This window comes from Acromyrmex echinatior, chromosome 17 (genome assembly GCF_024713525.1).
Source record: "Acromyrmex echinatior isolate Ae372 chromosome 17, ASM2471352v2, whole genome shotgun sequence".
Lineage (NCBI taxonomy): Eukaryota > Metazoa > Arthropoda > Insecta > Hymenoptera > Formicidae > Acromyrmex > Acromyrmex echinatior.
In genome coordinates, this window is record NC_141868.1 from 1,601,678 (window position 1) to 1,625,630 (window position 23,953).

The 23,953-nt window shown below is 30.2% G+C and overlaps 2 protein-coding genes across 3 annotated transcripts in view; both read left to right on the forward strand.

Annotated features, from left to right (window-relative positions):
- The window catches only part of LOC105152109 (otoferlin), an 89,423-nt gene that overhangs the window by 30,768 nt on the left and 34,702 nt on the right, over positions 1-23,953 (forward strand). The gene's annotated exons all lie outside the window — the stretch shown is intronic.
- LOC105152105 (small conductance calcium-activated potassium channel) overlaps positions 2,470-23,953 on the forward strand; it is a 212,826-nt gene continuing 191,342 nt past the window's right edge. Inside the window, exon 1 of one of the 2 annotated variants that reach the window (XM_087415072.1) lies at positions 2,470-2,943. The gene's annotated coding sequence lies outside the window, so the exon portion shown is untranslated. Of the gene's footprint in view, positions 2,944-15,633; positions 16,193-23,953 lie in introns of those variants that run through there. The other variant, XM_087415071.1, reaches the window with a different exon arrangement.

Here is a 23,953-nt window from a genome sequence, read left to right on the forward strand (position 1 = left end):
GAAAATGTAATTTGATAATGCTTCATTCAAATCTCAGATTAAAAATAAAAATTCGAAAAAGTAAATCTAATATATTAGGCGTTGGAATTAATTCGTAGCGTTTTACAAGTGATGGGAAGTACTTTCATTAATGTATTTTTTAATGCTCATGTGAAATAAATAACATTCTTTCATTAAAAAACGCTACGAATTAATTCCAACACCTAATAAAAAACGGACAGAATTTTTTTTTAAATTATCATACACATAAAACCTTTAGAGAATTTTTTTAAGTAATTTCCAAATTTCCAACTTTGAGATTTATTTAAAATCCATCAGTGCTACATAAACAGTTCAAACTGATTTCCAACTTTGAAATTCTGATTATAAACTCTGTGACAGTTCTTCATTAGATAGTCCTTCACTGGAGATTATTATTTTAGCGTTTGAAATTTGTTATTTTCAAGCTACATTGAGTCTCAGCTATATCAAGAACTTCCTAAAATCAAGATTTACTTAATCAGATTATTTCTTGAAATTTAAATTTTAGTGTGCTGAGACCAGAATCGAATTCAGCAATTTCAAAAATTTTTAGAAAACTCCTTCAAGTTTCTCTGAAAGTTCTCATCTTTAAAGGATTAACCCATGAAGGATGCAGATACCGTGTTTAAACCTCATTTCCTTTCGTGAACAAATGAAACGAGCTTGGAATACTCTATATCACAAGATAATATTAGACATCTGTACAATACGTTGCCAACAAGAATTAGGACTTGTATTCAAGCACCCGATATTAAATTATAAAATATTGTCCCAAAATTTAATATTTTGCAACGAATTGTGTTTAATTTTTTGAAACCTTAATAATTTATTCACATCGTTTCCTTCAATGTACCTATAAATTTTGTCAAAATGAAATTTCCATCTCAATGTTACAATTTAAATTTCCGGCAATGTACAGCTGGCCATTGAAAGGTTGCAACACTTTTTTTTTATAGTTAACTCAGCTTTGCTCGTAGAGCAATCAAAAGTAAATGGTTAGATCCATAAGTAAAAACCAATCACTCGGTGAAAAAACCGCATTTTGAAATCCATTTAAAAAAAAGTGTTGCAATAACCTTTCTGTGATCGGCTGTACATATAATATTAATCCTAATCATACAGAGCTCATTTACGCTATTCACATATTAATCTAATTTTATTTACGGGTGTGTTTTTATGAATTTTTTATTTAAAAGTTATTATGACTTCTGCATTTTAGTAGAATTTTCATCTCAGAAATCTGCCATTAATGAATGTAAAAGCAGTTTGAAACGCCTTTGTATACATACATATATACAGAAAATAATTATACTAATTCTCTTCTGAACCGCAAAGACGCTAATCACTTTAAATGCATTTAAACACTTTAAATGCGCTATATCACAGTTCAGGCTTAGAAATTAGTAATCAGCCATATTTTAAATGCAACAACTTTGATTCACAATCACATATACATATACATATATCGCGTTGCGTTGAGTGATACGAAATTGTTGTGGTTTGAATACGACTAACATCGCAATACATCGCATCTAAATGAGAGTGCCATGTACTCGTCACTTTGCTTAATTTATTCGTCAAAGCGTTATATATGCGACAAACGTTGAAAGTACTGTGGGAAGTGACGTCGTACAGGCAAACGTCGTATCATGTGTAACGTGAAAATTAACAATTTTAATTAATCATGTTTTTCCAATCGACAAGATCGACAGGAATACATTTATTTTGACAATGGAATCGGTTGAGTATTCAGAGGCATATTGATCAAAGTGTCGATTCATTCGTTATATCATTATAGTAATTGGTTATTTTATTCATAATGATTCAACAATGTAATTGCGATTACTTCGTATCACTTTCAACTCCGCGAAAATATAATACATTTAAAAAATATATAAATGACACATGTGAATGTACATTTTTAAAAATAATACGATTTTAAATGAAATAAGATTTGAATCCAATTTTTGAGCTTTTCACAAGTTTTATTCTTTCCTATTTGGTGATATTCTTTAGTACCTTTACCTTTCAATAATGAGATCAGATTTATCAAACTTGAACTTCAACAAATGAATTCAAATTTTAATTTCCATATGTTAAAATTCTATTATCACAGGCCCGGTTTTTCATTATCTTCATCCATGACATCATCATAAATAAAGTTGGACAAAACATTAAGTTAATCACATAAGTTAATCAGGTAATGAAAAACCGGACCTTAATCTAACATTTGTAAATATTACAGAAAGAAAAGTTCAGATTTATTTTAATACCTTAACATTAAATTTTGTTTAATATTAATATTTAATATTTTATTATTTTTTTAATATTTTGGATGTTCAATGTTTTAATTTTCTTTTAATAATATTAAAATATTTTATTTAATATTTAATTTAATATTAAATTTCATTATTTTGATATTTAAAATTAAAAATTTCAAGTATCTATTAATATAAACTAACGAGCGATGTATCAGGACGTTTTATATCTTTTATTCTGTCTCTAGAGATTAGTAATTAATTAACAATTAGCAACGAGTTTTCTAATGTTCTAGCCTTGGTTTGTAGTTATCGATATATCTCGCGCCATATGGCAATGCGGCGACCGACGACTCGCGTACCAACGCGAAGTTGCCGCCGTGCGGTTCGAACATAGCCAACGTCACAGTGCTGTATCTCGCGTGCATAACGAAAGTCTGGATCAGTGTCGAGCGCGTATTATTTCGAGTCATACTCGTTCAAAATACGTCGCGAGTGAAAAACAAGTGTCGAGAATGCAGCGCAGAGATGACGGACGAGTGTCATGTCGCGTTAATTAGTGCGCGCAATTCTAATTAGCCGCATTTTCCCCGATTGATCCACGCGAACGAATGTACCGGACAAGGATGGAGTCAAGTAGAAGGCAACGACAGTGTATCGATCGGTGAGTTAATTCGTTCGTTATATTATCATTCAGGTATAAAGATACCTATGAGAGCCAACATTAGTTAGTCGTGTGTGATAAATTTATTGGTTAAAACATAAAATGTAGGCGTTTCGATCGCCAATTTCGATCCTTATCATTAAATGTTTAATACTTGTAATAATAATATACTTAAGAACGTACTTGTCGTATAAATAACATAAACATTTTAAATTGTATCAACAGATTAATGCTGATTTCTTTGCTGTTGTTTCTATCTATGTGTCTTTATGTATCCAAAAGCTTATTCATATTAATTGCCAAATTAAATGAAAAACGCTTAGAATAACCTGTGGTGACCTCATCATATCTCATAGGCATCTTTATATCTGATTTATTCTTCAGAGTCTTTGCTATTCATTGTATTATCATTCAGTTACAACGCAATTGAATTTTTAGAAAATGTTATTTAATTTCTTATGATCATTGTACGAGAAATCTATTTCTATTAGCAAAGATAACGATTTATTATTAGACGTTTGTCCATTTTCACTTGTATTAAATAATGAGACAATTTTATTAAATGAAAACGTAATTAAATTTTATATATATATATATATATATATATATATATATAAGTTTAATTAATATTTACATAATATATTATATATAATATATACACTATAAATTTATTATGTATAATATAATATACATATATATATGTATGTGTATATATATATATATATATACACAATAAGTTTAATTTAGACACACATATAAACACTATATACATTTATTAAATTAAAAATCAATTTTAGACAAACACTTCTTATTTTTTCTCAATCAACAGCGTAACGCATTAAAATATAATCTTTGCATATTTATTGTAAATATAAAATTTCAAAATTTCAAGTTTTATTTTATTTTATTTTAGGTTTGACAATCAAACGATGTATTTTAATAAATGCCATGTTTATGAATATTTTATACGATAGAATATTTATTATGCAAATAATAATTGTTATCGAAGCTTTCTCTTGGTCATTACTAGATTTTTATATTTCATCGGATACACTGCACTGTAGAGATACTTCATGATATAGATATGCACAGATAATTGTTTGTTTATTCACGGTTGATTGCCTATCGAAGAAAATTTGCAGCCAAATATGCAACGCATACATATCGTGAGCAGTGTTTTAGTATTTTTAAATGTTTATAAAATTATATTCTAAAATTCTTCACTCTAATAATTCAAAATAAAATATAAATCGAGCATCAAATTATAAAATTTACTGAAAAATAATTTTAAATTATTTAAAGCAGTTTTGAACAATACCATATTTACTTTTATAGAATTTTATAAAAAAAAATTTTTTTAGTTGAATTAAACTTACAATATTTTTTACCAATTAAAAATAAAGGACCAACGCCTTTTTAACAATAGTAATTATTGCTTTTTTACAATAATGTTAATTTTGATAATAGTGTTAAAATTTTACATTTTACATTACGATTTTTACAAAAAAATTTTTACAAAAAATATATCAAAACTTTGAACTTTGTTTTATTATAATATTTTTATATTAAGTATTATTGATTTATTTGTTAAGTCGTAAAATCTTTGTTATTTCAACCATTATAATTGTTTATGTAAATAATTCTTTAATTCGGGCATAAATGGACATTGATAATTCCCACCGCATATTTTGTCATGATGATTTTTGATCATGATTGATAGATGTTCCACATCGAGATATATTTTGCCTTATGTATTAATTAGTAACTCATAATATGAATTATCTGTTTTGCCTTATAAATATAAATAACAAATAATATATTTAATATAATCAACCTACATGTAATTAAATACATTTACGTATTGTGGAGCAAAACGTTACACATTACGCCTTCGTGCCCTGTAGTAATTAATGTGCCGTCGATCGATAATAGATTAACCGCGATACGGTGATATCATGAATGCCATTCCGTTTAGCGATGATAAATTTTAGCTAAATTTATTTAAAAGTGAATAATTTCAGATTTGCTGCAAGAAAAGAATTATATTTATTATATTTATTATATATAACACTCTTAAGATTAGTTCTTGATACTATTAATATTACTATATATTAGAAATTTATTATTTTTATAATTACTTACAGTTTTCTACGAAAAATTGTTAACGTATTATTTACAATGATGCAATGTTGTACATACATTTACAAATTAATTACTATACACGCTATTAATTAGCGTAAAAAGCATGTTTTTTTATCTTAATTAAACGTTGAATCTCTCTCTCTCTCTCTCTCTCTCTCTCAACATTTAACTAGAATAGAAACATCTCACGCAATCGCATTTTTACAAATTAAAAGCCTTTTATGATAATTTTCAATAAAACTGAATGCATTAATGTTAAATTTTAGACCCAAAAATATTAAAGAGAATAAAACATTTTGTACTTGTGACAGATACGCAGAAAAAATATAGACAAAATAAATCCATAAAAAATTGATTTTTTAATTTGGCTAATGTATTCGCAGATAAAAGTTTTTGCGAGGAATTTAGGTTACTCTTTAATGCGTAGAACTTATCGCCTTATTCTTATATAAAAATATATATAACTCTAATAGATTATTAAAGGCAAATTTTTACACAATTATTTCCGAAAGTTATTAAAATTGTAACAAGTCAAAGAGAGTTTAAATATGATATTTAATAACGTATTAAGATTTGAAAAATATTTAATAATTAAAAATCAGTTGGATATATATTACAATCTATTTTATTTATTAACATTAAATTATTGTTATTCTTATTAAATGAAAAATTAATTAGAAAAATTTTTTACGCTTTTAAAAAAGAGAAAAACAGAACGTTAATACAATAACAGAAAGAAATGCGCGAGAATCATACAAACGCACAATGTCTCCTATGTTCTGCTCAATGTAATTTTCCAACAGCTTTCGTCTTTCATTACATTCGAACGTGAAATGTGTACCATTTCTTTACCTGCCGTCCCAGCTTTATTCCTATCAATTTTTGATGCTCATAAAAAATTAAATATAACGGTCTTGCTTCCCTCTTGCATCAAGTTGTTTGATTAGTGGTTGAATGAGTGATGTGACGTAACAGAGATCGATCATAACTCTCTATCTAGAAGGCTATTATAGTCTTCTATCGTAATTTGTTTTGTCCGGCCTAAATAGCTGCTTAGCATCGCATCAATCGCTCTAAAATTTGATTATATTTTTAGTCGACGCGAAATGTCTTTTACATGGCGCTCCGACTATTTATATTTATGTGATGTCAATCAATTCTAATTCATGACTTATGTCAATATTTGTGGCTGTCCGAACAATAATTGTCCGCTCTGGAATTTAGTAGCAGTGACACATGCGCGATTCAATCTCTTTGAAGTCTAAATATAGCTACGCTACTATATATATTACGATTATTGAAGGAATATTCTTCTTCTGTGATGTATTTTTATACTTTCGTTCTTGAAGTAAAAAAAATGGATATGTGTATGTGTATAATGCAAATTTATTTTGAATTAAATTTAAAATTAGATATAGGATTAAATATATATTAAATAATAAAAATAATAAAAGAGTTAAAGAAGAAAGCCAAACTTTGTTCCAAGCCAAAACCCAAAAAGTTAACTTCATGTTTCTTCGTGAAGGAAAAAAAAATAATATTTATGATGCCGGAAACTTTTCTCACTATAATGACTGACAATTATAGCATCTTTTCTTTTTGTTTTTTTCTGTCTCAACGAGACGATGAACAGATGGAACCATTTCACTTGCACGATAAGTTTTAGACAGAAATATAAATATACATATAAATGAGTACAAGTATTTTTGACATTGACAATAAGTTATTAACTTACAAGACATAAATTGGTTAAAAAAAGGTTATTTAATTATTAAATGTTATAAAAATGTTGTATATTTATACGTAAATCTATATATAAAATATATTCAAAAATAGTACGTCTGTATATATTTTAGATAATAATTTAAATTTATTTGGTTATACAGAAATGTAAGATGAAATAATAGAATCGGTTTTTAATACTTTTTTTAAATATTAAAAACGTATCTTTAAAAAATATTTTATACTGAAAGAATATACAAGAACAAACAAAAATAAGTTCTGACAAAGAATGATTTAAACAAATTTTAATATTTGTTTATTAAAAATAATTGTTGTATATAAAAAAATCTGTATGTAAAATATATTTAAAAATGAGTATTGTGCATATCATATTATATACACGCACGCACACACACACACACACACACACACACACACACACACACACACACACACACACACACACACACCACCACACATACACATATATGTGTTGGAATATATATAAATCTAAACATACAGAAATAAAGAAAATAAATATAATGTCAGGTATGCAGTATGTAATTTGTACACTTTATTATTTATTATCAGCAATTTTTCTTGGCATTTCCTGGCATTGTAAATGTTATTTTTATTTTTCATGGACACCAAGAAACATTATAGAATTGTAACTCTTGGTGAATTTTTGTTTTTAGATATTCATCCTTAGCTTTGTTTACAGAATTTTTGTTTATTTAAACTGTAATAGAATTATTTATTTTTTATCTTTTATGTTTAACACATTTTATTGATTAAAAAAAATTAGAAGAGAAGAAATTAGTAGATTAATAATAAAAATATGAAATTATTATCATCATTGTTATAATTGTTAAAATCTTTATCTTTTGTTATAGATTATACAAATTATATTATAATTTTCCTATGTTATAATTTATTGTGCTAATATATACTTAAAAATCCTTTTTAACTGATACCAGTATTTTCGTTTATGTAATTAATTTATTTTAAAAACCTTATAAAACAAATGAACAATAAAGAGTCAAACACTATAATCAATGCGTATTAAACAAACATGGTATTCATTTTAATATCACGAAGAGATCAAAACCACATATCCTAGAATTGATGATTTATGATTTATGATCCATGCCAAATTAAGATAATCTCTTTTGAAAATGTTTATACATTTATATTATTTCTCTTTTATGATAATTAATATAATTGAAATTATCGTACGATAAATAATTGATCAAACTATTGGATTTCGGATGTTCATAAATGCAGAGTATCGTCTGTAATGTATAATTGTATTAGGATAATGAAGATATTATATATATATATGAGCGTGATAAATAATTGCAAACCAGCATTTAATTTAACTAATTATTATTGAGATTTATGTGAATCCTTTCAAATAAATTATTTCGGACAACAACCAACATAACAAATAATAATCTATTAGGACACAAAGTAGATACTTCTGATATAAATCTGAATTAAGACGATTTCTGCTCTTCCTTTTATTTGCATAAAGTGTCTTGTATGAAAATAGAGTTATAAGTATAAAATTCTCAATTTATCATATTTTCTTGGAAAAGGCGATAATAAAAGCCAAAGAAGGATTAACAAAATTATTATTAAAATTATTATAAATATTATTTTTTAATTTATTTTTTGTTAGACATAAAACATTTACGTTTGAGGCAAAAATTACGTTTTACGCTTTATGACAAAGACTACATTAAAATATTAATGAAATTATATTTTATCTAAAACAAAAAGCAACAAATATCTGCATGTTAATCTCTGGACATGGCACTTTATAAATAACAGCTACAATTGTTTTCGAAATAACAACTTCAAAACAGCTCAAACGAGGCTTTTGTATAGTTAATTAGTCGACGTCGATGTACTCGAATGCACTCCCATCGAGGGAGTTCGCCGGCCGGGTTTTTGGGGAAAGGAACGGAGGGTTTGGGGTGTACGAATAGAAACACGAATTCACTTATTACGGACTGCAGAATCACGCGAATGGATATAGGTAGCTAGGTATGTACGGTCTGGATTGCGGCGTGCCCGGAGCAAATTCACCCTTAGTGCCTCGCGTGTGTCCTATCCGCGCTCGTATCTCGATATCACGACCAGGGCACTGACCCAACTCGATGCCTACAGCTTGGCTCATATAACGTTTTGTTACTTGGACTACTATACATATATGATTCAATACAAAAACTAACACTATTTCATCGAGGGGAAGAAGGTCTTGTGGTTTTATCAGATCGCAGATACATATACTATCACAATTGGGCCAATCTATAAACACGCGTAATTTTTTATATATAAGTTGGTGTTTAAATATTAAAAGATTTATAAAAGATTTTAATATATATCATATATAATATAATATATATCATTGTTAGAGATTAATAATGCTCTCTAGTGAAATGACGAATGTAATGTTAAATTTAATATACTGTATTGTATTTTATTATCTCTCTTAATAAAACTACCGTGATATGTTACATATTTAATTAGGATACATAACGTTAAAAAGTGATAAGCTTCGTTATCAAATTTTTATTCTAGAAAAATCAATTTTTGAATATATTACAAAAATAAATTTTTTAATTCAAATTAATATTTGAAGTTATAAATAATTTTCTAGTGATATTCTTGAATTTTGAATGCAAGTTATTTTCTATATATTAATTTTTTAAAGTTTAGATTAGAATTTTTGCATTTTTATTCTGAATATGTGTTAGTACTTGAATTCTTAATTCCAATTAATAATTTTTTTAGTAAATATTTTAATTAAAGAAGTTAAATTAGCTTTGATAAGATTAATTTGAAGACTTTGATGTACATCGACACGAAAAAGTCTCGAAGAAAGTAAAAGGATAAATAATGTTTGATCAAAATCCGTTAACGGAAAGGTCTACATGAAATTAATCACAGAATTTTGATAAAACTTCTATTAAATTAAAGGTAGTGACATTATTCTGTATTTTTCACATTGTAGTCTGAAAACTAATTTGTCAAATCATCTTAATTGTATAACGCTTTTTAACAGCGGTCTAGTTAGCGTGCTAGTTGCTAGTAAATATACATGATATGATCCAGTCTTATGAAATGTAACATGATAACATCAAACCGTCGGTATACATGCGTGACTTACCGTCACCTCGCAAGCCTGACTTAAGCTTACACCCGCTAATTTACTACATTCAAAAGAGAACCGATATCCGTCGAAGGTTTAACGTCGGAAATAGGGATGTGTTAGCGATAACACAATCTCACAATAAAATCAAGATCTTCATCTGAGATATCAATGTATGTAGTATAGCAAGAAAAAATTGTACAACAAATAAAATAAAAGCAAATATCTTTTTATTACATTTTTATTATAAGTAAATTAAGTGCAAGATAAAGCAGTAATAAAGAAAAATTATTTTAAAAAAATTTATAATCAAAACTTTATTTTTATATCTATAAAATTATTTTATATATATTTAAAACAAATAATTATAAAAATGTTTTAATAATAATTGCAATACATAGTTTATATCAGTCAAATAACTCTATGATTAATAGGCATGCATTAGAAATCACTTTGTGAACTTTAAAAATTTTCCCTAAAGCAAAGTCGACTTTAATATATTTCTCGAAATGCCTGCGACTGACGGAGTGTGTTAGTTCTTCCGGCGATTCTGTGCATTTTTTTTACAACAATTTAATTCGTGCTTTTTTCGAGGAAGAGTTTTCCGGTTCAATTAAAGAAAAAAGGCGGCGTTTTTTCATTTTTCTTCTTGCAGTTTCTCGCATTCGTATATCTTCCTAAGAACTATCGAAAGTTTTCGTGTTCTCGGTTCACTGAGTTTGCTTTTTTCGACCAAGTTTCGCACAATGATGGCCACGTCGTTAGGTTTCTCCACTTGTCTTGTAATTACGAAGATATGTCGAATTTTCTTCAGCATTCGTGAAAATAGCGAAAAATAAGATTATATATATTTGAAGTCGAAGTTACAAATTTATATCGGAGAACTTTATTGTAACTTTGATGACTCTATATGTTTTCAATTATAATTATCGCTTATAGATAGGAAACAAAATAAAATTTGTTTAAGTATTTTCTTTTATTAATTTGGGAGCAACTTTTGTTTTGGTAAAAGTGCTTAAAATCTTTTAGTTATATGCGACTTTAAAAAATGGGAATATTTGAAAATTAAAAAATTATTTTATCTTATTCTCTTAAGAGATTGAATTGAGATTAAACAACTTTTTTGCTAATTAATTGTGATATATACATACTTGTTTTATTAGGACAGTATATAATAATTTGTACTCTCTCTAATTGTGAGAGCAAAATGTTTGGTATTTCTAATTATTATTGAATGATAAAATAATTATGATTGGAAACTCTATTTTTATAGTTATTGTTATAAATATGTTTTAATGTCAGTAATAATAATTATATTTATAGTTCTACATACAAAAAATATGTATAAATTGCCTCCAAAAATAATAATATTATAGTCTTCTTCTATCTAATCTTGTTTTTATTAATATAACTGTTTTTACTATATATTTTATATTTATAACTATATATTTTTTATTTATAGGATTATATTGTAAACAAATAATCATTATTACTATAACATTAGCAATGATGGCTATAAAAATAGAGCTGTAAACTATAATTATTTTACCATGCAATTATAGCTGCAAATTTTTTCTCAGTATCAATATAAAAGGAAAGTTAAAGCATTTTGAAAATTAAAATGTTCCTCTATAACAAATGTAGAGCCAGATTAAAATTGGACGGACTTTAGTGTTAAAGAGAGAATAGTTCGCAGAGATAGTTCAACGTCGATTCCATCGGCGACGCGTTGTTCGTGTGCCTTTAGATATGACTTTAGCTACGACTCCAACTACGTAACGTGCAATAATCTATTCCGTCAAGCGTGTATTTTTGAGTTTACGTCGTCATGACGACCTGGCAAATCGCGCGCGCATACAGCAACGGCGACGTCCGTGATGACGCGTCGACGACGGCGTCGACGACGACGTCGACGACGAGGAGAAGTGGTCGTTAGAGGTGCGCGATATCGCGATACCGTTTGCAGGGGTGGCCACTCCGAGCTGTCCAGTAGCCTATTTTATAAACTCGATGGGCTACTAAGTTGGCGATTAGTCAAACATGTCAATACGCTGTATTGTTCGTTAAAAGAGGATGTGATACGACAAGTATAAAAGACTTTTTCTATCTAGATTTTTTTTACTTTTTTAATACGAATTCAAACCGATGAGTAAATCTAATTAAATCTAATTAAATACGAAAAGTCCTATATTTGTCAAAGCAGAATCTTAGTGCTTAAATATTTCTAGTATGAATTTATATGCAGAATCAGATTGTATAAATTCACACTAGAAATATTCAAACACTAACAATAAGATGCTGCTTTGATCGAATACAAGATTCTTCGTAATTGGATTTTTTACCTTTTTATTTTAATTATCTTAGATACTTTTTGTGTTTGAAAAGAAACTGTTCGTTTCGAAGGAATAAATCTTATTAGAACTAATAGGAATCTCCCTCGCACAATTTTTCCACTTCGTGGAAAAATTTCAAGAAGGTTAATTTTTTTTCTGTAGAATCCTATAAAGCTTTTTCATATAAATTCAGATCTTTTAATATTTTGCCTATAACAATGTTAGAGGAAGGTGATCAAATAGTAAGTACATATTTTACAAGCTATTTTATTCCAGCATATAGAGACATAAAATATAAAATATCTCGTAAAATATTCTTCCATTATTCAATTCTTCCATTACTTTTCCTTCCTTAATTCTTTATTGTACTTCTATACGCAGAATCCATATATAAAGAGATACGATCGACGATCTTATTTTTTTTATACGGATAAACCTAAACTTTTATGAATGTAATAACAAGGTAACTCTCTGGTAGTCATGAAGATATTATAATAAAAGTGTTCGTTAAATTTACACGCACACGTTAAATTTACACGAGGGTGTCAACTTGTAACAACTTCTGTTTCACGAGAATCTGCGTCGACGAATTTGTCTGCTGACGTAGAAGTTTTGCGACAAATGAAACTGACACGTGATAAGCTGTCATAAAAATTGAAAAAGTCTCATAAGCAGTTAACGCGTTTTTCAACGATCTCAGAAATTGTTCAAGTACAAAAGTATAATAATATCTATCATTTATTATTCCTAATTGTAAACTTGGCAACAATAATCAATATTGTTTTATTGTGCAATTTATTTATTTTATCGCTAATGAAAAGTATTTTAATCGAAACTCTTTTAATCGAAACTCGTATAGGATTGATTTTAATTTATCAAAAATTTAAAAACTGTCTCGATTAAAAAGGTGATACAAAAGGAAAATTCTATGAGTGCCGTGATGTAAAAAATTATTTAATCTACTACAATCAATTGTTATAAAAACATTTTCCATTTCCATTTCAACGACAATAGAATATAGTAACCAAAACGAACGCAAATAATACTTTCCTTCGTTTTTCTGACATATTCGGTGGTTTTAAATTATTTTTGTGCTAAATCTTCAATGGAGATGTCGTATATTTTGAGAAGTAGTCCTATAAATTTTTTTATGAGTAGCAACTTGTCTCGTTTTCATTGCAACGCTTCTGTAGTTTACAGTAACAAATATGAGTTAAAGGTGATATGCCGTTTATAATTCGGTTAAGAATGGGCTCGGCTGCTTATTGTAACGATAAAATTGGCACTTAGGCCTATATATCAAGTTAATAAAGAACGTCAGAAGAATTATGGCGATATTACGAGCAATTTCAAGAGGGTGAGAAAGCATTGCAAAAATTGTTGTTTAAGAGGGATTAATCCGTGGTGGCGATAAGTTGATTCGTTTGTAGAAGGACGAGTAAAACGTGTTATAATGCGAATGTTTGCGGCTGATTCCATCTTTCCAGCGGAGGAATTCCGCTGGGAAATCTTCTGTTACACTATATATATATATATATATATATATACACACACACACACATATATATATATGATACTGCAGGGTCTCGTCGGAGATATTATTTATGGTATAATCGTATTCGGCGTGCACGCGGGTTTATAGCGGCCTCGCATGCGCTTGTAATTACTCAACCGCGTATTAATTTTGCGAAATTATATTGTCTCGATAAAAAAAAGGTTGGTACATCCATTGTGCAAAACGTTGATGAAATATAGTTATTTCGAAACGACCACTGTAATTTTGTGAAATTATAATAACAGCTTTTAAAAACTCTCTTTTATACAGGAATTTTTTTGACAAATGTGAACGATAAATGGTTAACAATTTAATGCGAAACGCAATTTTGGAGTAATATCGTTAATTCTTCCAGAATTAATCAAAATTTGATTAGTGTATCTATTAAAAGATTGATTGGAAATGATAATTGAAGTCATGAGACGCATATCGGGATCAATATCTTCCTTTTTCCAACGTTCTACGTCCAGACTATTTGTTGAAATCAATATGGCAATAATACTCTCGATCGATCCGTGCGACGAACGTAAGAAATAATATTGTTACAGACTCCAGTTCTTAAATTAAGGATAGCAATTGCTAGATTAATCATGAGGTAAAATGACTGCAAAGGTGGTTCGGAGCGAGGATCGATATCTTCATGCGCGATATTCTCGTTGCGTCTATTTTTTCTAACCAATAAGCTTTCGCGATAAAATCTACGTTATAATCAGGTTAATCAATCACTAAATCAAAATATATTAAGTGAATTAAGTCTATCAATGGTTTTAACGACTGAAACATTATCAATCGCGTGTTAAAAATTTTATTTATTCTTTAGAAACATGTGACATATAGATTACATAAAATATTCTAGGATATTTTAAACATCAAATTCGTTTTAAATTTTATTAGCTTTTATTAGCATTTAAAGTTTTAAATTAAAATATCGGCTTTCTAATTAATCTTGATACTTAAATAACACAAAAGCGAAAAAATAAAGGCTTTACTTGATTGAAGCGGATGCCTAATAATGTTTTTGTGTGATTTTCACAATTTTCATGTAAACTGCGCGCTAATTATCCGTTGCTCTTGAAAACACAGTTCGAAACTGAAACCAGAGTACGCAATATCACGAATTAAAGTGATGATAAAGCAACGTAATAATATTGATGCTGATGCAGCATTTTAAATGACTGAAAAAAATTTGTTGCAAAAAAAAAGAATAAAAAGAATATCTGCCTAGTTTTCCAGAGTTTTCGGCGTTGCATTCAGGACTTTCGGAGTTGCAATGGCGTCGAGCATCAAGTCCACTCCGCGATCCTGAAACGCGACGATATTCAATACGTTCTCTCGTCACACATCTATTTTTACTCGTCTCCGCTGAACCGCGGCCATAGTTCACCATGGTAAAATCTAAAAATCGAAGTGTAGTGTGGTAGAGTCAATAATCGATACATCGCGGTGCGGTACGGCGCGGCGAAAAGCCGGTGACCGCGCGGTGCGGCGCGGCGCGTGGATTGGAAATTGCAGCGCCGGCTACCCCAACCCGCGCCAACCCGCGCCGCGCCGCGCCGCGCCGCACCCTCGATGATCAGCCTCGGTGACGGTGCCGTGACTTGCGCCTGCTTGCGCCGGGACGCACGTGACCCCAATGGCGCCACAGACGGGTGCGACGGCCCTGAGGCCGCTCGCCGCGTCGCGGCTCGTCGGAGCGTGCCGAGGCCGGCCGACGGCACACGAGGGGCGTAGCGACGGCAACCACGTTTCTACCCTCGTTTTCCATCCAGTCCGTCGTGGTGTGTCTCGTCGGCCGCCGGCTCGTCCGACAACCACGCGCGCTGCTCTGTTTTCTCTCCCTCTCTCTCTATCTCTCTCTATTTCTCTTTCTCCTCCCGCTCCCCCAACCCCGCCGCCCCCCCGCCCCACCGTTTGCCGAGTGCATTTTTCCATTTTTTTTTCCTTCCCCCATTGGTACCCCTCACATTCCCCCTCCCCCTCCCCTTCCCCGCCCTCCCGTCCACGTTTTTGCAAAACGCCGGCATCCACACAAATTCCACACGCCGGGGGTGGCCGCCGCCACGATCACGTTCGCGTGCGCGACATCCGTGTGACGCCGCGATCGCGGAGGAGTGTAAATCCCCCCCTCGTGTGGAGTTATGTTATCGCGCGACGACTCGCCTCGCGTCCCGTGTGCGCCTTGAATACGGACCGGGTTAACTGCGGGTGAGAAGGGTATCTCATCGCATCGCTACGGCGTCGGCGGGGGTCGAAAGGAAGGAAGGGCGGCGATGCAACGCGGCGCGGGGACGTACGTGCTGGCTGCGTGCTGCCGTCGCCCCGGCGCGAGGGGATGTTAAGGTAAGAGGGTTCAACGAACGCCGTTCGCGCGCGCTACCACGCGCGACTTTCAACCCCTTCGCGCCGCTTTCTTTCCCTAATGCTGTGTACTTTGAAAGATGGAACGAACGGTTTACCAAGCTCTAGAAAACTTATCAATTGCCCTGAACTTTCTAATCGTCAATAACACCGTAAAATGTTAAGATCGCTTGACTGATCTCGTCTTCCGCGAGCAGTTTCTTTTATTTCGTGATAATCAATATTTTTCTCTTATTATTGCTCGTATCTTCTAATGTAGATTAACTTTAATCTCGATTTAATTCATTCTTTATGTTTTTGTAATTCTTAGAACTGAAAAAAGATAAAAAGAATGACTTATATACTGACAGTAAGATTGAAATTTAAAGTTAATCTGGATTGGTAGAAATATGGATACACAAGTCATAAAAATAATGTTAACTTTACTTTTTGACACTATTATTAATATAATTGTTATTAGGCTTGCGATTTTAACATAATTTTAAAAGTCTGATTATGTATTGTATTTTAACAATTAAATACAATATATTGTATATTTTGCTAATTAAGAAGCTTTTCAACCTAACAATCGGAAAGAATTCTAATTTCCACTTTTACTGCAAAGTTTTACCGAGAATTGCTCCTTGAATGGACACGTGACTTTCGCGCAAACAAACTTTTCCATTGAATTGTATCTATCGCTCTCATTAGCCATTTTCAAATCTTAGTTTCCTTGAACAAACTGCATTCGACAAGTTTACTCCGTTTATTTTCCTTCATTTAATGTCAAATTTAACGTTAAATATGATGCTTGTACACGCAGTCTTATTTAATTAAATAATGAGAATAACGTTCAACGTAATACGCAAATTAGATAACAATTAGTGTTAAATGTGCGATAATAATAGTAAGAAGTTTTTTCTTTTCTTATATGTATTCCTCTACATTTATACAGAATATAGAATATCTGAAACTATATAGTATAATACATTTTATTTCCTCATTTTAAAAGTGACACAACACAAAAAATTAAATTTTTCAGGAAAGAACTATTTTTTAAATTGATAAAAGATTATTGACTATATAATTATATCATATTAACAAAAAGAATATATTATATGTATTTTTAATGTTAATCAAATATTTTTGTTATTTTCATTTCACAAAAACCACCCTTTAAAAAAACACCCTTTTTGAATTACGACTATTTTTTATGAAAAATCTCATTTTTTATGTCACTTTTAATGTAAGGGAGCGATATCATGAAAGAATATCACATATTTCTTAAGGATCAGGCACATAGTCTCTGCAAGGTGACTAGAGTTGGAAATTTAAACTTTCCGCGTGTAAAAATGAATATTATATATTCATAAAACAGCTTAACAGGACTAACATTTATATTTAATAATACAGTTTTATAGTTTAAATAAAATTTTTTTATTTTATCTTAATTATTTTTAAAAACATATTTATTTTTTATTGAAACAATTTTTGATCCAGATTCTAAATTGCCGCCAAACTTTTTGTACTATTTTCAAATATAACATTTAAAAAATTGTAATTTTTTCATATTTTTTTATTTTGTTAAAAAATACATCTTTAAATATACTTATCACGCACATAATTTGTAATATATTTTTTTCAGTACAAGATAACAGAGATTTTATTGAGATAATAACGATAAGTCAATAACATATCAACAAGGATTTAATTGTATAAATATTTAATTTAACTTGGTATGCATGTTACATGCATTGTGAATTCCATACATCACATGTGAATTATGTTAATCGGGTTTTTTATTCTTTTATGAGTTTAACTATCTATAAATCTTTCAGTTCTCGCCCAACGGTATTAAAGACTAGATATAGAGAATTTTTAAATAAACTTTTAAATATTCCGTTTCTAGAAATTGTGAAAACAATATTTTTTCAAATTTAATGCTAAGAATTTCTAACATTTTTTAACTATATTTGAAGTACATGCATGTTATCTTTATAGTAATCTTAGCCTATTTTTAGCCGCTCTTTAGTTACTTATTGGAGAAATTCGATAATAAGTTGAATGATTAATAGCATCCACTGCCGAGCGTCGATTACGTGATCAACGAAACTTCAAGTCACGTAATACGCCGAAGAAAAATAAACGCGCAGTCGTAGGTTAGTATCTAAATATGCCGGGGAATGCTCTCTGGCAATGATTTCGAGGTCGATTACCCTTAGAAATTTACTTTGGCGTTGCTATCGCGAAGTTTGTCTGTCTCCATGCTGCGAATACATTTATCGATTTTATCTAATATACATATAATATGATAAAATATCATCTATATATAATACACATTTATGCATAAAAATATAGATAAACTAATAATTGTTGCTCGTTTTTTTATCAACAGCGTTTTCTCGTCGCGAAAAAAAATCTTCAATTTTTCAAATTTGTGACTTAAAAAATTCATCCACAAAGTGCTATTGGTTTGTATTGTTACGCGCATAAACTGTAGTTTCTAGGATTTTCTCGGAGCAGTTTCGTGGGTCGATATCCTTCTCGCCGCGTGAAATGGCGTTGCATAATTCTCGCAGTTACCGCATAAACGAACGCTTTAACGAATCGGAGAAAGAATTACCGGGCTGTTTTTTATCCGTCGTTCGTCTTCGAAGTTGAATATAGTGTGCAAAGTTCGTGTACACGAGGTATACGATAATATTAATGTATGTTGTGTCTGGGGTTATTGCATCTATGCTGCAATGCGCGAGAATTATCGACAAGACGTTCCGGGTTCTGCGCAATTGCTTCAATTAACATACAATTCCTTTAATTATAACTTTTTAATCCTTCGATTTTGCTCAAATTTAATCTTTTGATTAATTTCAAATTTGATATTTTATTGGCGAAAATAAACATTCGAGCGAGTTCGACGGAGAATTTACATTTACAGATTTGATTTTAACTCGTTAACGGACTTGGAAACTCGATTCGAAAATGTGGCCGCATTTCCTGGCCATCCTGGTATTTCCGAAATCCATCTGTTTTAATGCATAATCATCTCTCACCATTGTAATGTAATTACTTTTATTATGGCAAGTCATGCTCTCTTGAAAAAAAATACATACCTACCATTTAGTCTCTCTTCATCTTCGGTACGAAAAGAAGCGGGCGCATGAAACTTCATTCATTCCGCTTATCGATATATCTTTTCATCCTCTACTTCTCTTAAACACGAGTTGTCACAATGTATAATAGGATAAGACTCGCCCTTAAAAAAATTAACGACCCACTGTTCTTTTGTGTACTTATAATTTCCTTTGATTGATATTATTTAAGCTGAAATTGTGCGTTAAAGACAATGAGAAAAAAAGTTTACAGCGAAGTTTCAAAAGATTATTTTTAATACAAGTTTATAATAGAATTTTAATTTAATAAAAACATCGAGTCTAAGATTTTTTAAGATTTTTATTTTCTGCGATAAATATACAAACACTACAAAGTGTCTATCTAGACTTCTTTTCATATGTTTATTAAATCAATAAATTTCTCTCTTCCGCATTTCGGTATTTCTTAATTTTTTCATCTCATAACCGCTTGCGATAAAAATACAATATTTTGTCTAATTAAGTTTCAAGAATAGAGAGTAAAGTTGACAATTGTTTTTAAGGTTTGTAATAAATTCCGAGTGTATTTTATCTTCAAAGAAGATTTTGATTTGAGAAACGACTATATAGTTTAATAGTGAAAATTAAAAGAGAATTTAATAAAAGTGATGTGAAATTACGACAAATTCGCATAAAGAGAAGTGGCAGAACGCTCCGTACAACTCTATTCAGAACAGTCGTGCACTAAATGATTATCATTCTCATTTGTAAACTATTTTCTGCCGGTTTTCTTGGTCTTAATCTTTGTGCATTGTCCTTAACTAAGATCGCAATTGCAAGGAAGTGTCGCGTCGGTATTCATTGTGAATTCCATTATCGCGACGGTTATTAGAGTTTTATTGGGGTTTGTTATCACGTGAGGATCTTCATTCAAGACAATTTAGATGCATTTTTCATAACGGCACCATACATTTTAATTTTACTTCTTTTTTGTTCCACCCTCGTAAGGCTGAAATTTTAGAATTTTGCGCGAGATAGTACAAGTGAGGGAAACATATAATACAATATGTTGATTCTTGACATTCATGATCACATTAAAACTCTATTAAAATCCAAATCACGCTGTGTGTTGCGAAATAGCAGGAAATCTCGCTAATTTTGTTCATGAATCATACATTTTTATTTTCATCCTCTTCCACCGCAGATACTGTGGCTTTTTTTGTAAATATTAATTTACTAAAAATACTTTTTAGTTATTTGTACATTTATACATTTTTGAATATACTTAAACATTTATGAATATTAAAAACAAATATCGTAAGTCAAATTTTGCCAACATGTGAAATTTCCAAAATAATTTAAATCTAACGCAAAAATAATTTTTGTATAATATTTGATATTTTCCTATTTTGAAAAGGTTTTGGTCACAATTCATATATTTTTATTTTAATCCTTTTTCATCACAGGCATTACAAATTTTTTATAAGTATTAGTTTATAAAAAAATATTTTTTAAATTTATTTTGAATCAGACAAGATGTTTCTCTGATAGATTTTTAGATGCCATAAGCTAAATTTTACCAATGCGTCAAGTTTCCAAAATAATTGAGATTTAATATACAAAAATAGTTTTTTGCAATATTTGAAATTTTCTTAAAAAAAGATTAGGTAATCTTGAAATTATAATCGAAGTTATGAATGTATTGTTTATCTCTTATGTAATGCATTTTTTTTATTTTGATGTCTTACTTATTATGAAAGATTTAAATACAGAATTATTAAGATCAAGTTTCCCGCTTATAACAATGATATACATATATCATCGTCATAAGTGTTCGTGTGTATATATTTTCTTTATTATTAAAATTAAATCAGACGTTTTCATCCTCTTATTTGGATCTTCTTCAGTGAGTACATACAGTCATTTGACATACAAAGAGTTTACCTAGTTGTTTGCAGTGAAGTCAGAAATTCGTCTGTAGTATCTTGTTGAATATTCAAACTTTATGTTGAAGAGTCAAATCTAAAAATTAATATTCAGTGAAATAAGAATGACATGATGATACTTATATTAAAAAGTTGAGATTTTTATCATTTATTTTATAATATATTTTCATACATTTTTGTTGCACATATTAAAAAAATAGTACTATTTATTAAACTTATAATCCAGGTAGTAAACTGTCACTAAATTTGTCATATTATTTTTAAATGTGTATTATTTTTAATGTGTTTAGAGTAATCTGTAGGTTTTTCATAATTTTGTTATCATTTTAAAAATATGTACAAAACATCCTTAAATTTTTTCAACTATTCTCTTAGTGTGGGATTGATTGCAACGTGAACGGATCAATCATTTGGCCTTCCAGGTCACCAGATTTAATGCCTCTTGACTTTTATCTATAATATCATACAAAACAGTTGGTTTATGAAAATCTGATAGAAATAAAAAATCAGTTTTGGAAAATATATTCAAAAAGCATTTACTACCATTTCTAATACAGTAGAAATATTTAAAAGAGTTCGAAAGTCATTAATTTGACAAATGAAAATTTGCAATCTTGCAGGAAGCAAAATTTCCAACATTTATTATAATAACTAATAAAACTTGTATACAGATCAAGATTGTTCTAATTATAAGTAAGCAATTTTATTTAACAAGTTATAAAAACAATCTTCTGCTTGTAAATCTTTGAATGTTTGTAACTTTTGATCAAACATTTTGGACATAAGTTTATATGAACTTTTTTTATCCACTTTATTAACACTGTATAAGTTTGATTTCGCTAAATATACCATGATGAATCATACTATGTATGTCGATAGCTACGAATTATAAATAGTTATATCCTATGACCTCATCGTAAAAAGCAGGAAATTTATTACCTTGGCAAAACTCTGTATTTAAAGTTCTCTTTCATCAATCTCTGATTAAACTAATCGACGGTTAACTCGTAGTAGTTTCAACAGCAGTTCGATGTATCTTTTCTTCTCTCTTCTTCTTTTAAGATAATTTTCGATTTTGAAAGAGGCTCTAAATCCTTTGTAACATGGCTAAATAGTAAGGTATTGAAATTAAAAAATTGTATCTTAAAGAGCAATACATTCATGATTTTTAATTAGAATTTCGATATTACATTAATTTTTTTCATAAAAAATTTTCAAATATCATATAAAGAAACATTTTATATACATTAAATCTAAACTAATTAAACGCCTTGATGAAAATTGTCTGGCGACATTGTTTTTTAATAAACAATATTCGAAAATCTATAAGAATAGACTTTTTGTCTATAGTTCAAAATAACATGAACTGAATATACATGTATGTAGCTTAACATTTAACTTTGATCACATAAGTAGCTCTTCTCATACATCATATTTAGTTGATGTTTTTACATAAAACAGTTTTGTTTCTAATCTTATTATAACTCAAAATAATTTTTAAACTATATAATTCTTTCAGTTGACTTTTTAAATGAATTATTAATTAAACTGCGATATATAGTGTAGATTAACACACAGGTCAATTTTGCAAGGAAAAATTGGTTCGCCCATATGGCACTTTCCAGCGGCACCTCGTAGAATGCACGAACGGTGAAACTCAGCTTTCTTGTGTCGATTTACTCCTACCGTCGTTGCTGCATCCGGAACTTCTCGTTTTTTTTATTTGAACGTGAAAGCCGGATGCTCGAGTGCGCACAAGGGGAATAAAAAGGGAGCACGAGACAAAGAGAGCATATCGGAAAAAGGTGGAATATATATGAAACTGTGACATATAGCGTTTTCTTTTTACTCAGCCATCTTATTCAATTCATAATTGTATAATTTGCGCCGAATTCCCGAGAGTTTTATGGAGTTTCTTCGTCACCAAAGTATCTCACCTCATTAATATTATTATTAATTAGTATGCACTATTACGTACTTATGACTATTATTAATTAGTTGTTCATAAACAGAAAATTTGAGAAGTTTTAATTAAGCTTTAATGGATTAGATCCTGTGGTGTATTCGGAGAGACGATCTTTCTGAGCATGTAAAGTATTGAAGCACCGATAGTTTGCAAGTTGCGAGCAATCGAACCGGAAATTTCAAAGTTCGAGTCCTTCGAAATGAAAACTTCGGAAGTCTGTTGCGTTAAAACTTCAAATGTATCTGTCCGATATACCTGCCCTTTCAGAATTTTTTTTATATTCGAAGAGCCTGTATATATAACTATAGCGCGTGAATTTCCCATATCACCGGCATGTTCGAGGCTACGTTTGCACCAACGACGATCATGGCAAACGCGGTTTTATCGTTAACGATGTGTACCAAAGATCTTTTTGCGATGGCACGTTTTGAGCCGTGTCTCACGTATCGATCCCGTATGCATTACGGCTCAGGCTACATTCCACTTTATCCTATCGCGCTGGTTTTATAACGATAGTGAACTAGACGCAGCTCATGTCTTTGAAAGGGAAATATGTCATACGATTTTCTTGATTAAGACGCATATCTTAATCAACTGGATCGTGCGCCAGCTCGAAGGCTCAAAAGCCATTTTGCACGATAAGTGAGCAGGGAAATAGTACACCAACGTCCAGATCCGGATCCCGCATATCGATTTGCTCGTCTCGCATGTTACGACTCGAAGAGATCGTCCCTCTAACCCAAACCTGTCGTGCGCCATTATA